This window comes from Scyliorhinus canicula, chromosome 20, assembly GCF_902713615.1.
Source record: "Scyliorhinus canicula chromosome 20, sScyCan1.1, whole genome shotgun sequence".
Taxonomy (NCBI): Eukaryota; Metazoa; Chordata; class Chondrichthyes; order Carcharhiniformes; family Scyliorhinidae; genus Scyliorhinus; species Scyliorhinus canicula.
In genome coordinates, this window is record NC_052165.1 from 33,093,133 (window position 1) to 33,106,180 (window position 13,048).

At 50.0% G+C, this 13,048-nt stretch overlaps 1 protein-coding gene and 1 long non-coding RNA gene across 6 annotated transcripts in view; one reads left to right on the forward strand and one right to left on the reverse strand.

The window, feature by feature from the left end:
* Nucleotides 1-13,048, forward strand: part of LOC119954699 — a 248,415-nt gene that overhangs the window by 205,519 nt on the left and 29,848 nt on the right. The window lies entirely within an intron of this gene.
* Nucleotides 1-13,048, reverse strand: part of ppm1h (protein phosphatase, Mg2+/Mn2+ dependent, 1H) — a 208,907-nt gene that overhangs the window by 73,209 nt on the left and 122,650 nt on the right. The gene's annotated exons all lie outside the window — the stretch shown is intronic.

Genomic DNA, 13,048 nt, shown 5'->3' on the forward strand with positions numbered 1-13,048 from the left:
TGACAATAAACAAATCCAATCCAATTCAATGTTAATGTAAGCCTACTTGTGACAATAAAGGTTATTTATTTATTTTATTTCAAAACAACAACTAGCAATACTATAGCGCCGTAACATAATAACCATTGCAAGGCACTTCACAGAAGCAGCATCTGACAAAACGTGACGCCAAGTCATACAAGGAGACATTAGGGCAGATGATCAAAAGCTTGGACTTCAGGGGGGGATAGACGCTTTAGCGGGGATCCTCTGTGTCCCTGGGGGTTTGGTAAAGTGGCGGGTGTATTTTTTTCCCACGGATCAGGGAACCCTAGAAGGTGCCCAGATCTCTATGGGGCCGGCCTTCATGGCTCTATTAGGCCTATCCCTGACAGGGAGATGGCCAAAACCACACCCCCAGATTTTCTGTGCAGAGAGTCACAGAATCAGCAGAGAAAACATGGATGTGCAGCTGGAGACATACAGATTTCTCACTGAAACTAACACTTTGACAAATCGTGGGAAGAATCCACCCATGGGACGGGATTCTCGGTTGTCCAATGTCAAAATCGTGATTGGGTGGAGAATCGGTTCCGGCGGTGAAATCGTGGCGAGCGCTGATTTGATGCCACCCCCCATCACCTCAACAGCGCCGCCAGTGCGGTCCAGAACACAGGCACAGTAAACACCACTTTCATATCATTAGCGGACCCGTGGGCTGTGGGGTCAGGGTGGACGGACACGCAACACTATTGCTGCAGCCGGAGAGGCAGCCATGCAGCTGTGAATGCCACTGACAGCCCACTGTGAACTTAGGGCCACGGGATGTATGGATGTCTCCCAGACCACCCCACTAGGTGCCCTCTGGCCCCAGCCCACCCATCAGCTGATGAATGCACTCCAGCACAACCAGTGCCATCTTGTTGGTTGGGATGAGTGTGTGTTGGGATTGTAATGTGTATGTAAGGCTGCAGCTTGTCAGCCTCCCGAGAGTCAATCACGGACTCGTCGAATCCCACACCGTTTTTCATTGAAATCAATTGTGTTCCACACGGCGCCGGTGCTAGCCTCTTAACAGAATCAGCAGAGAAAACACAGCTGTGCAGCTGGAGACATACAGAATAACGGAATCTTAACGGATTAACGGAATCTTAACGGAATCAGTCCAGGTGCGGCGCCCATTTTGCTGTCGTGAATTCCATGAATTCTGCGTTGCCGTCAACACTTCGGGCAGCACGGTAGCATAGTAAAAGGCGAAAGATTTATACGATCTGAAGAGAAACCAGAGCGTACTTCTGGTAGCACAGTAGTTAGCACTGTTGCTTCACAGCACTAGAGTCCCAGGTTCGATTCCCACTTGGGTCATTATCTGTGCGGAGTCTGCATGTTCTCCCCGTGTCTGCGTGGGTTTCCTCGGGGTGCTCCGGTTTCCTCCCACAAGTTCCGAAAGACGTGCTTGTTAGGTGAATGGGCAATTTTGAATTCTCCATCAGTGTACCAGAAAAGGCGCCAGAGTGTTCTTCACAGAGGATTTTCACAGTAACTTCATTGCAGTGTAATGTAAGCCAATTTGTGACAATAATATAGATTATTATTATAGTCTTAGAAACAGAGAATCTCACCCATGATGTCTGCTTTAATCGCCTTTATTGTTTGGTCATATCTCTCCTCTAATTATTATGCATTGAGTAATCTGGAAGCCTCAGAAGAAGATAGTTATTGGTATCTCTATTTGAGTTACATGACTGTGCAAAGGATATAATTTGGTCATTCATTCCGCTCAGACTTCAGGAACAATTTTGAAAAGGAAGGAAGAGAGAGAGCCTGTGCTGCGCGTGGGTGTGCATGTCTGAGGGAAAGCGAGAGCGTGCAAGAGAAAATGAGCAAGAGAAAAAGACAGAATTTTTGTGAGGGCCACGAAGAATCCAGAACGAGTTTGTAGAGTCAAAAAGAAAAGAACTTCATGCACAATAATATATACACAGCAGCAGTAGTTCACCACTGCTTCCTTCACTAGCTGGTGCCACACTGGCCAGCTCTATTTGTACAGGTGAAACTGCGAATGATTTACTCCCTCCCCCCCCCCCCCCCCCCCCCCCCTCCTCATTGGGGGAGCTTACACTTCACCCGAGTAGCTCACACTCTGAGGTGTTGGGAGGGGTGTCTGTCTCTGATCTCCAGCTGCTCCTGGCTGTAACCCTGCTCTCTGACCTGGTGTCTTATTCTGTATGCTGGCTGCCTTTTCTGGATTATGATAAGGGTGAAAGATGCTACAACCAGTTAGATGGAGGAGAAATTGCTTGCAGGGGAAAGAGAGGAGGGAGTTGCCTGCCTGCAGTTGCCATGCCTGGGGTTTGTACTTGTTACTGGCTGCCTTTCTGCTTCCCGGCTGAGAGCGAAGCATGGGGCAGATTTTGTTTGGCCTGCTGCCAGGTTGCAAGTGGAGGATAACAGACTCATTTTTGCAGTTTTGGACTGGATGGTGTCTGGAGACCGGATGCTGGAACTGTGAGAGCAGCAGGGCAGTGGCCCAATTGTGTATTGTTTGTTCTGATGTTGCTTTTGTTTTATTGTTGGGGGATTGTATGGTTATTATTGTATTTTTGTTGTGTATTGTTATTTTGGACCTCGCGGTTGGGTGCTCACCAGTTGTGACCCTCCTGCTTCTGTGCACTGGGGGTTGAGGGATCCTTCCCTGTGTCAGTGAGGGGAAAGGGTGTTTTCTCTCTCTCTCCTCAACCGCGTTTATCATCTGTATATAATACGAGTAGATCATCATCATCTGTATGTGTATTGTCAGTTATATGTTTTACTGTTGTAGTTCTAGCATCTGAACAGCAGGTGGTTTGAGTATGCAGGCACGTGACCCGGACACCCATGGGTGGGATACTCCGCCGGCGTGATTTTCCGTTATGCCGGTGCCCGGGGGCTTCCCGACGGCATGGGGCTGCCCCAAAATGGGAAACCCCATTGACCAAAGGTGTGCGGGTTAGGTGGATTGGCCATGCTAAATTGCCCGTAGTGTCTTAAAAAGTAAGGTTGGGGGGGGGGTGGGTTGTTGGTTTACGGGTATAGGGTGGATACGTGGGTTTGAGTAGGGTGATCATGGCTTGGCACAACATCGAGGGCCGAAGGGCCTGTTCTGTGCTGTACTGTTCTATGTCTATGTCTATGACCGATGGGCGTAATGGAGAATCACGCTGGCCGGTCGGGGCAGAAATGTGGCGCAGCGGAGAATCCCCCCTTCTGTGTTCCAGGACACGTTGTTAATAAGGAATTCATAGCAGTCACATATTAGAGTAGCTCTGTAGTATCTTAGTGTATGTTAGTGTTAGACCGTTTTTTCCAACTGTATTAATCTCAAACAATATAGTAATCCTTTGGAGTCGTGTTAGTAATAGTTTTGTTGTAGAACAAAGTCTAATGTTCTTTGTTAACACTACCACATCAAGATTCAACATCAGCTCAATCAAAGAGCATTACACCGCGCGCTGCCTATCCTTTTCTGGTGGACTGAGCTGCTTGCGGGCCCCTCTTCACCGACATGGGGCTGTTGCTGATGCCGTGGGAGGGGAACGGGTGCTGGCATGAGTGTTGGCTGCTTTGCCTTGTGCTTAATCTTGTGGTTGCTCTACATTTTGTCTTGTTTTTTTTTGTAAAGGGAGTTCTCTTCATCTCTCTTCTGCCATGCCCTGTAAAGGTGTGTCCTTTTCCGGCGGTCTGTGCCTTTCCACCAATGTGGGGCTACCACTGGAGAGGGAGTGGGGAGCGCAGAGGTGGCTGGATGCTGGCTTTGAAACTGATGGTTTTGAAACTGTTTTGGGATGTCCTGTGCTTCCTCTTGGGAGGGGAGATTGTATTTTCTCTCTCTCTCACACCGTGCCCTGCACCAGTGTGTCCTTTTGCGGTGGTCTGTGCTGCTCGTTTGGGCACCTTTCCGCTGATGTAGGTCTACCATTGGGACAAGAGCTGGTGGGGAGGGGGGGGGGGTTTGGCTTGAGAGCTGGTATTTTTATGGTGTCTTGTTTTTCGTTTTTGCATATTACTGATTTTCGTTACTTTTTCTTTTAAAAACGCATTTTATTGAAACTTGTATCAAAGTAGGTTACAGAAAATAAACACCCCGGGAAATATTCTTCCCAACAATCAACTCTACAGTTTGTACAGATTTTCCTCCTTTTTCACCCGCCCCGCCGCCCCCCCGCGCCGAACAGCTCCTCAAACACGGTTACAAACATCCCTCACCTTTTCTCAAACTCACCTGCTGAGCCCCTTAACTCATACTTTATCTTCTCTAACCGCAGGAAGTCGTACAGGTCACCCAGCCATGCTGCTACCCCCGGTGGCGATATCAGGCTCATCCTTGCACAAGAGGACATCCCGTTTACCCTTCGCAGTGCCTCACTCCATACTCCCCAATTGATCTCCATTCCCAACTCCGCTTCCCATTTCTCCTTGATCTTCACCACCCGCTCGCCTCCCTGCTCCCCCAGCCACTTATATATCCCCAATTCTTCCCACCCCTTCCACATCCGGAAGCAGCAGTTGCTCCAGCAGGGTGCATCCCGACAATCTAGGGAACCTATTCCAGACCTTTCGTGCCAAGTCCCTAACTTATAGATACCTGAACTCACTACCCGTCGGCAGCTCTACCCTCCCACTTAGCTCCTACAGACTGGCGAACCCTTCCTCCAAATACAAATCCCTCCCCTTGACCAGCCCAAATTCCCTCCACCTCCTGTATACACTATCCAACCCCCTGGCTCAACCCCATGATTCTCGCACAGCGGCGTTAGCACCGACATCCCTTCCACCCTAAAAGTCCTCCTCAGCCCATTCCATATCTTCACTGTGGACTGCACCACTGGGCTCTCCGAATACCTACTCAGAGCCATTGGCAATGTTGCCGTCACCATAGCCCTCAAGCTAGACCCCTTACAAGATTCCTCCTCCATTCTAACCCACTCTACTCCTTCTCCTTCCCACCACCGCTGCACCTTGTCCGCATTCGCCGCCCAATAATAATGACGCAAGTTTGGCAACTCCAACCCCCCCTGCTGTCTCTGCCTCTGTAGCAGGGTCCTCTTCACCTTCGGCACCTTCCCTGCCCAGACAAAGTCAGAGATGATTGTGTCCACTTTCCGTAAAAAGGTCTTTGGTATAAAGATCGGGAGAGCCTGTACGATAAACAAGAACCTCGGCAGAATATTCATTTTCACCACTTGGACCCTCCCCGCCAACGTTAAGTGGTGTATCCCACCTCCTAAGATCCTCCCTGGAGTATAAGTTCCACTTATGGAGCCCCGTCCATTGCCTCACTACCTGAATCCCCAAGTACCTAAACCTATCCCTCACTACCGTGAATGGAATCCCCCCTAAATTAGCCCGCTGTGCCAGCTCATTCACCGGGAATACCTCGCTTTTCCCTACATTCAGCTTGTATCCTGAGAACCCTCCAAACCTTCCCAGCAGGTCCATAATCCTTCCCATACTCTCCAACGGATCTGAAACATACAGCAAGAGGTCATCGGCATAGAGCGACACCTGATGCTCCCTCTGTTCCCTCATTAGCCCCTGCCACTCTGCCGACCCCCGGAGAGCCATTGCCAATGGCTCTATGGCCAGCGCAAACAGCAGTGGCGCGTGCTGTTCGTGACTGTTTTTAGCATGTTGTTGATACTTTTGTATTCTTGAGTTATTAATAAATTTAAAATATTGTCCCCAGCCAATAGTATTCAGGTACGTTATAACAGAATAAAACAGGTCAATTTAGCTAAACAGTTCTCAGTCAATGTCGCACAAAGGACAGAGACAGTAACTGCAATGTTATTTGTAGAATGTTTCTCAGTGGCAATATTATTGTTGGTCAATATGTGGGGCTGGGGTATTTTGGAGGAGGAAATTTCATCTCATTCAAGACTGGATGCGAAGGATCAACAAGAAAATCATTTTGTTCATAGGCAGCTATCTGTTCCGTAAGGTGATGATGATATGCACTGTGGCGGTTAACTCGCTGTTAAGTATCGTCTGGTGGGCTCAGGAGCTCAGACTGGCACGGTGGTCTCCACTGTATTTGCTACAGAGGAAGGCAGTGAGCAGAGAAGGTGTACGGTTTGCAGGAATCTATTTTCTCTTTTCGGCCAGCTGAACTTTTCAGGAATTGTTGGGGCAGCACACTTGGGAGGAAATTTGGTTAAGATGATGGGCACGATTTCTCCGGCCTCGTTGCGCCCTCAACAGAGCAAAATGAGGCCGGTGAATAGTAGAAGAGGCTGAAAACGAGAACCGCTCCAGGCGCCAAACAATGTGTGATGCAACTGATCTGCTCCCCTAGGCGAAAATGAGGTCTCGCCGTAGCATGGCGAGAAACTGATTATCATCACTTAAACTGTATTTCTATACAATTAACTGGAGCGACCCCGGTCAGGATTCTTCGAAACGCGTCGGGTCGGAGAATCAGCAGGTTATCGACAGAAGCTCGGTTCTGTCTGCGGGGGGTGCCCTGGGGAGAGTGGGGGGGATCCAACCCCTGGGGGGGGGCCTAGCCTGGTCCGCGACTGGGGCCTACCGATCGGCGGGCGGGCTAGTTCCGTGGGGGCCTATGTTCCTTTGTGCCGGGCTCCGCCATATTGCCCAGGGGCCGGCGCGGAGATGGGAACCCATGCGCATGGCGAACTCGCGCCGGCCTGGCGCACTGGCTTTCGGGCGCTGGAGCGGCGGACATCACTCCGGCCCGGTACTAGCCCACTAGTAAGGGGTGGGTAGCTGCCAGTTGAGGCCCGTTGCTGCCGGAGTGGCTCGAGCCATGTTTCACGCCAGCGTCAGAACTTGGCCGCAGGATTGGAGAATCCCGGCCCCCATGTCCAACGGCCTCCCCAGCAAGTGGTCACACTGGCGCCGATTAGTACTCCTTTTTTAAAAACCTGGCAGAAGGGCTTCTGTGGGGAGCCAAGGAGATGAGTAGCCATCTTTGCTCATAGGCTTCGGAGTAACTACATCCCTGAAGCTACTACAGTATCTATGAAATGAAAAATGAAATGAAAATCGCTTATTGGCACAAGTAGGCTTCAATGAAGTTACTGTGAAAAGCCCCTAGTCGCCACATTCCGGCGCCTGTTCGGGGAGGCTGGTACGGGAATCGAACCGTGCTGCTGGCCTGCTTGGTCTGCTTTAAAAGCCAGCGATTTAGCCCAGCGAGCTAAACCAGCCCCTCTGCCTCCCGAATGATCCGAAGTTCATCCAGCTCCAGTTCCCTAAGGCGGTTTCTGAGGAGCTGGAGATGGGTGCACTTCCCACAGGTGAAATCTGCAGGAACACAGACGGCGTCCCTCACCTCAAACATCCTGCAGGAGGAACATTGCACTACCTTCCCTGCCATCCCCTCTAGATAACCTGCGGATAAAAACAAGAAAAAGAAAGAAAGAGCTTACCTGATATTCACTCAACCCCTCAGGTTAGAGGAGGTGGAAAGGTGGGGTCACTACGGGTGGGATTCTCCGACCCCACCGCCGGGTCAGAGAATCGCGGAGGCAGCAGCATGAATCCCGCCCCCGCCGGCTGCCAGATTCTCCAGCGCCGGAGATTTGGCGGGGGCTGGAATCGCACTGCGCTAGTCGCCCCCCCCCCCTCCCCCCCAGCGATTCTCCGGCCCTCGATGTGCCGAAGTCCCACCCGTTCTATGCAGGTGCCACCGGCGTAAATTGGAGTCGGCCCCTTACCGGCGGGATCTGGCGGCGTGGGCAGGCTCCGGGGTCCTGAGGGGAGGGGGGGGGGGCGCGCAGGGCGATCTGGTCCCGGGGGGTGCCCCCACGGCGGGCCTGTGCCGTGGGGGCACTCCATTCTCCACGCCGGCCGTGTAAGCCTCCGCGATGGCCGCGCAAAGGTGAACCCCCTCCTGCGCATGTGCGGGGATGATGACAGCAGCCGCTGGCACTCCCGCACATGCGCGGACCCATGCCGGCTGGCGAAGTTCCTTCGGCCCTGACTGGCACAGCACCAAAGGCCTTCCACGCCGGCCAGCGGGGTGCAAACCACTTCGGCGCCGGCCTAGCCCCTGAAGGTGCGGAGGATTCCGCACCTTTGGGGCGGCCCGACGCCGGGGTGGTTCCCACCACTCCACTGCGCGGTTTCTGCCCCGCCCTGCCGACTCCCGGAGAATCCCGCCCTACAAGTGTAGTGTCTAGGGTTTAGGAACTGCCCAACTTAAATACAGTTTAAAATAAAACACTTAACCAGCAACCAATGCGCCGCGCACGATGACAGCGATCAGCTGTTATGGGCCAGCGCAAACAATTTAAATCTTCACTACTTACCCAGCAGTCACTCAGCCCTCACTCCGACTGGATTCAGCTGGAAACCCCCAACAGTAAGCTTTTAAAAAAAATTTACTCCCCTTCTCAGCAAGCACTCACTCAGCAACCACTGCGCCAGGCACGATAACAGCAATCAGCTCAACTCTCCTTAGCTCTCAACTCTCCACACGTATCCACACGGCAGTGGCGTTATTTGCCCAGAGTTGAGAGTTTAGTTCATGAGTGCCAGCGCATAGCACAGGACCAGCACACTGCATAACTGACAGCTGAGTCTCTCTGAAGCTTCAGTCTGCGAACACAAGTGATCTGGTGTCCGTGTATCACCACAAGGTTGCACAGTTTAGGACTTGAGAAGTTGTGGCAGTGACAGGGAGACTTACACATTTCTCTCTTTTTTTCATGCCGCTGCCAGCCAAAGGTATAGGCTGAAAATGAGAAACAAGTTAGCACACAAAATCAGGAAGCATGCTCCACCCACACACATCGGCCTGTTCGACACACGGTCAAGATTGTGGGAGTGGAGAACCCATGAAAGAATGTAAGGTCAAAGAGGTGGCTGTGAACGTGGGTGGTAAGTTTATATGGTGGAGGTGGATTAGGGGAGTCCAGGGCTGCAATGAATTCAGACAAGAGAGGCAACTCAGAGATTGAAATTATTGAAAGTTTGGTGTTGTGCGGTGCACAGTTTGAGGGGGAAAGGGAAGTACGGTATTTCAGGGGGGGATGGAGAACTCCAAGTGAGCCATTTGGGAGGGGGGGTGGTGGACTGATGAGTCCTGATGCAAAGGCGGCATGGCCATGCAGCAATCTATCTTATAGTGTCAGAGAGTCATAGAATTTACAGTACAGAAGGCGGCCATTTGGCCATTGAGTCTGCACCGGCTGTTGGAAAGATCACCCTACAAGACGCCCACACCTCCACCCTATCCCCGTATCCCAGTAACCCCACCCCACCTTTTTGGACACTAAGCGCAATTTAGCATAGCCAATCCACCTAACCTGCACATCTTTGGACCGTGGGAGGAAACTGGAGCACCCGGAGGAAACCCACGCAGACACGGGGAGAATGTTCAGACTCCGCACAGACAGTGACCCAAGCCGGGAATTCGAACCTGGGACTCTGGAGCTGTGAAGCAACTATGCTAACCACTGTGCTACCGTGTTGCCCTAAAGCACAACAACATTGTTTCCTCTGCCCTGCCCCCAGTCCACAAATAAGCTAGGCTTCCCATTGTAACTTGGAATCTGCTGAAAGGAGATCTGCTTTAGTGCTACGTTGCAATATTTAAATTTGAAATTTAAGATGGGCTCACCGAAAGCTGGTCGAGCAAGTGTGGAAATCCTGCCATATTTTCTATAGCGGGCCTAAGATTCAGGCCATTGGTCATTTTACCACAGAGTCCACCCAGAAAACGGATGGATGGCGGATGATAAAGATGGAAATGAGGTTTTGTTTTTCTCTCACACGGGCGTTAGTCTGCGGCATTCTCTTCAGCAGAGAGCAGTGGCGGCTGGGTCACTGAATATACTCAAGGCTGTATTAGACAGATTATTGACTGTCAAGGGTGCCAAGGGTAATGGGGGTGCAGACAGGAAAGTGGAGTTGAGGCCACAATCAGAACAATCACGAGTGACAGAGCTGAATGGCGCATTCTCCCAGTTCTAATTCTTGCATTGCTGGATCATGGGGTTTGTAATTCTGGGGTGCCAAGGGGGAGGGGGGCACTCACGTGCAATGGAGACATAAATTCAGGACATCCAAGATCAATAGAGGTCAATGCATCCTTAACTGACAATTTAAAAATGTGTCTAATTTAAAATCTAAAGATGGGAAAGACATTTTGTTATGCTCATCCCATGAATATAAAAATGACTGCCTTCAGGTACAACACCAATTCTCCACATCTTGCCATGTATTAGCATTAGAATGGAATGGGAGATACATCGTTGGGCCCCAGTTGGTAATGAGCAATTTATTACCTGCAAGGTCACAAGAGACTCCAGCAAGCTTTGATTTGACTGGAAAGCAATGCTTGAAGCAACAAAACGGGCCTGGGCTGGACTTCCTGAAAATGAATCTCTCTTGGAAACTATTAAGGCGAGCTGGAACACAAATTAGTGGAAATTTATATTCAAGTCTCTGCTTTCAATCTCGTTTTCACTCCAGGTTTTTATTTTTAATGAAAAGGCGAACACTGCTGACTCCGAAAAGGTGAAAATAAACTGAAGATACTGCAGATGTTCAGCAGGTCAGGCAGCAGCACAGAATTCTGGGTGGCCTCTGTGGTAAAATGGCCAATGACCTGAATCTTAGGCCTGATACAGAATTGGACACTTTAAATTAAGAATAAGACATTTTAAATTAAAACCAGTCAGAACAGCAGACAGGCAGGGCAGTTAAACAGCCAAATACACTGCACAGAGACAGACAGCCAGGGCAAGTCTGGGCTTGACATCGGGAGATTCCCCCCCCCCCCCCCTTCAAATTAATCAATTGTTGTAGATTGGGCAGATGAAGCCAGACTTTCTGGCACCTAGATCACCTTGTATGGGGTAAGGCTACGTGCAGACAATGCACCCGAGGATGGACCTCAGTTGGGGGCGGGGGGGGGGGGGGGGGGGAGTTCCTGGTATCCTACAAGTTGCAATCAGCAACCTCATTGGGTGTTGTGACCGCCGTCCAGTGACCTCATTGGCTGAGTGGCTGAGGGCCTGAGAAGTTTCTGGAAGGAAGCAAAGAGGGGGATAAAAAAAGGGGAACAGAGACCCCTCCCCAGTGACGACTCAATGCAGAGGCAGCGGAGAAGACAGCAGTGCATGAGACCCGCCTTCACAGACGAAGGCCCTGATACTTCTGAAACTCAGAGGATTGGACCCGCAACTCAAGTCAGTTCATCGGCACGGGTAGTATCTTAGGCATACTCTAGTTAGGATCATTTGGGAGGGGATAACTGTTTTATTGTGTTTGGAAACATACTTGGGTTGAATTGTTAACTTGTGTCTCTACTTTGTTCATCTCGCAAATAAGGGCACCTGGGTAAAATATTTGAATAATAAACTTTGTGTCTGTGTGGGTCACATGATTCTGCGTGGGTCTCTCCCCCAGAAACCAAAGATGTGCAGAGTAGGTGGATTGGCCACAGTAAATTGCCCGTAATTGGAAAGATTTAAAAAAATTAAATAAACTGGTCAAAGTGTCTGAATTCTCCAGCATTGGCTACAGAGGGGAACTATGAAAATTTAGAGAAACGATTGCAGCTCAGATGAATCCAGATCTAATGTGAATCTGAAGGCCGCTGCGAGGCAACATTATTGTAAATCACCATCTAGTTCCTCAGCTTTGTAGGTGTAATCTATATGTCTGCATTAATGAGCCGTAACTATGGAACAACTGCATATAGAGCAAATTCAGAAGAGTTAAAGACATAGAAAATAGGAGGAGTGGGCCATTCAGGTCCCTCGAGCTGCTCCGCCATTCAATTTGATCATGGCTGATTCTCTATTTCTACGCCATACACCTACTTTCTCCCCATATCCCTTGACATCTATAGGGGCGGCCTGGTGGCACAGTGGTTAGCACTGCTGCCCCACAGTGCCAGGGATGCGGGTTCAATTGCAGCCTTGGGTGACTGTGTGGAGTTTGTACTCTCTCCCGGTGTCTGTATGGGTTTCCTCCGGGTGTTTTGGTTTCCTCGCACTGTTCAAAGATGTGCAGGTTAGGTGGGTTGAGCACTCTAAATTGTCCCATAGTGTAGGTTAGGTGGGGTTACGGGGTTAGGGGAGGATTGGGCCTAGATAGCGTGCTCTTTCAGAGAATCGGTAAAACTCGATGGGCTAAATAGCCTCCTTCTGCGCTGTAGGAATTTATGGTTCCAAATCTATTTTCTTCCTTGTGACTTGGCCTCGCAGCCTTCCGTAGTAAGAGAATTGCACAGGTTTCCCACCCTCTGAACGAAGAGGTTTCCACTCATCTCAGCCCTATATGGTCTAACCCGTATCCTGAGACTGCACCGACCCTCTGGAATAACACCCTACCAAGGGTCAGGCCCCCACCCTATTCCCATAACCCTACCTAACGTTTTGTGCACTAAGGGGCAATTTAACATGACCAAGCCACCTAACCTGCACATCTTTGGACATATTGTTCAAATTTTCCTCAAAACTTCACAACATATCTACAATTACTGCTTTTCTCACCTCCACACCTTGATGCTCTGTTACGATCCCAGTTGATTTTCTGGACTTATTTTAATGTTCTTTTCTTTCTCTTTGAGGGGACATGTTTTGAGGAGTTATTATTATTGTGAGAGAATTAAATAATGTAAAATGGGTAAAACTGGACAAAAATAAAACAATAACAAAGTTTTCTTTACTGTCCAGCGCAAAAGTTAGTTCATGGTGTCACCCGTGCTCTGTTCAAAGCTCACTCCGGGACATTGCCAGGCTGACAGTTCTACACAGTACTGAGGGAGTGCTGAACTGCTGACGTGTCATTTTACAAATGAGACATTAAACACGCATCAGCTGGATGTAAAAGACCCCTTTCTTTTTTGTTCTCTCCAATGATGGGGCAATTTAGCATAGCCAATCCACCTACCCTGCACATCCTTGGGTTGTGGGGGTGTGACCAATGCAGACACGGGGAGAATGTGCAAACTCCACATAGATCTGATCAAACCTGGATCCTCGGTGTCGTGGGGCAGCAGTGTTACCCATTGCGCCTGTGTGCCACCTATAGATCCCCTGTTTTCAAAGAG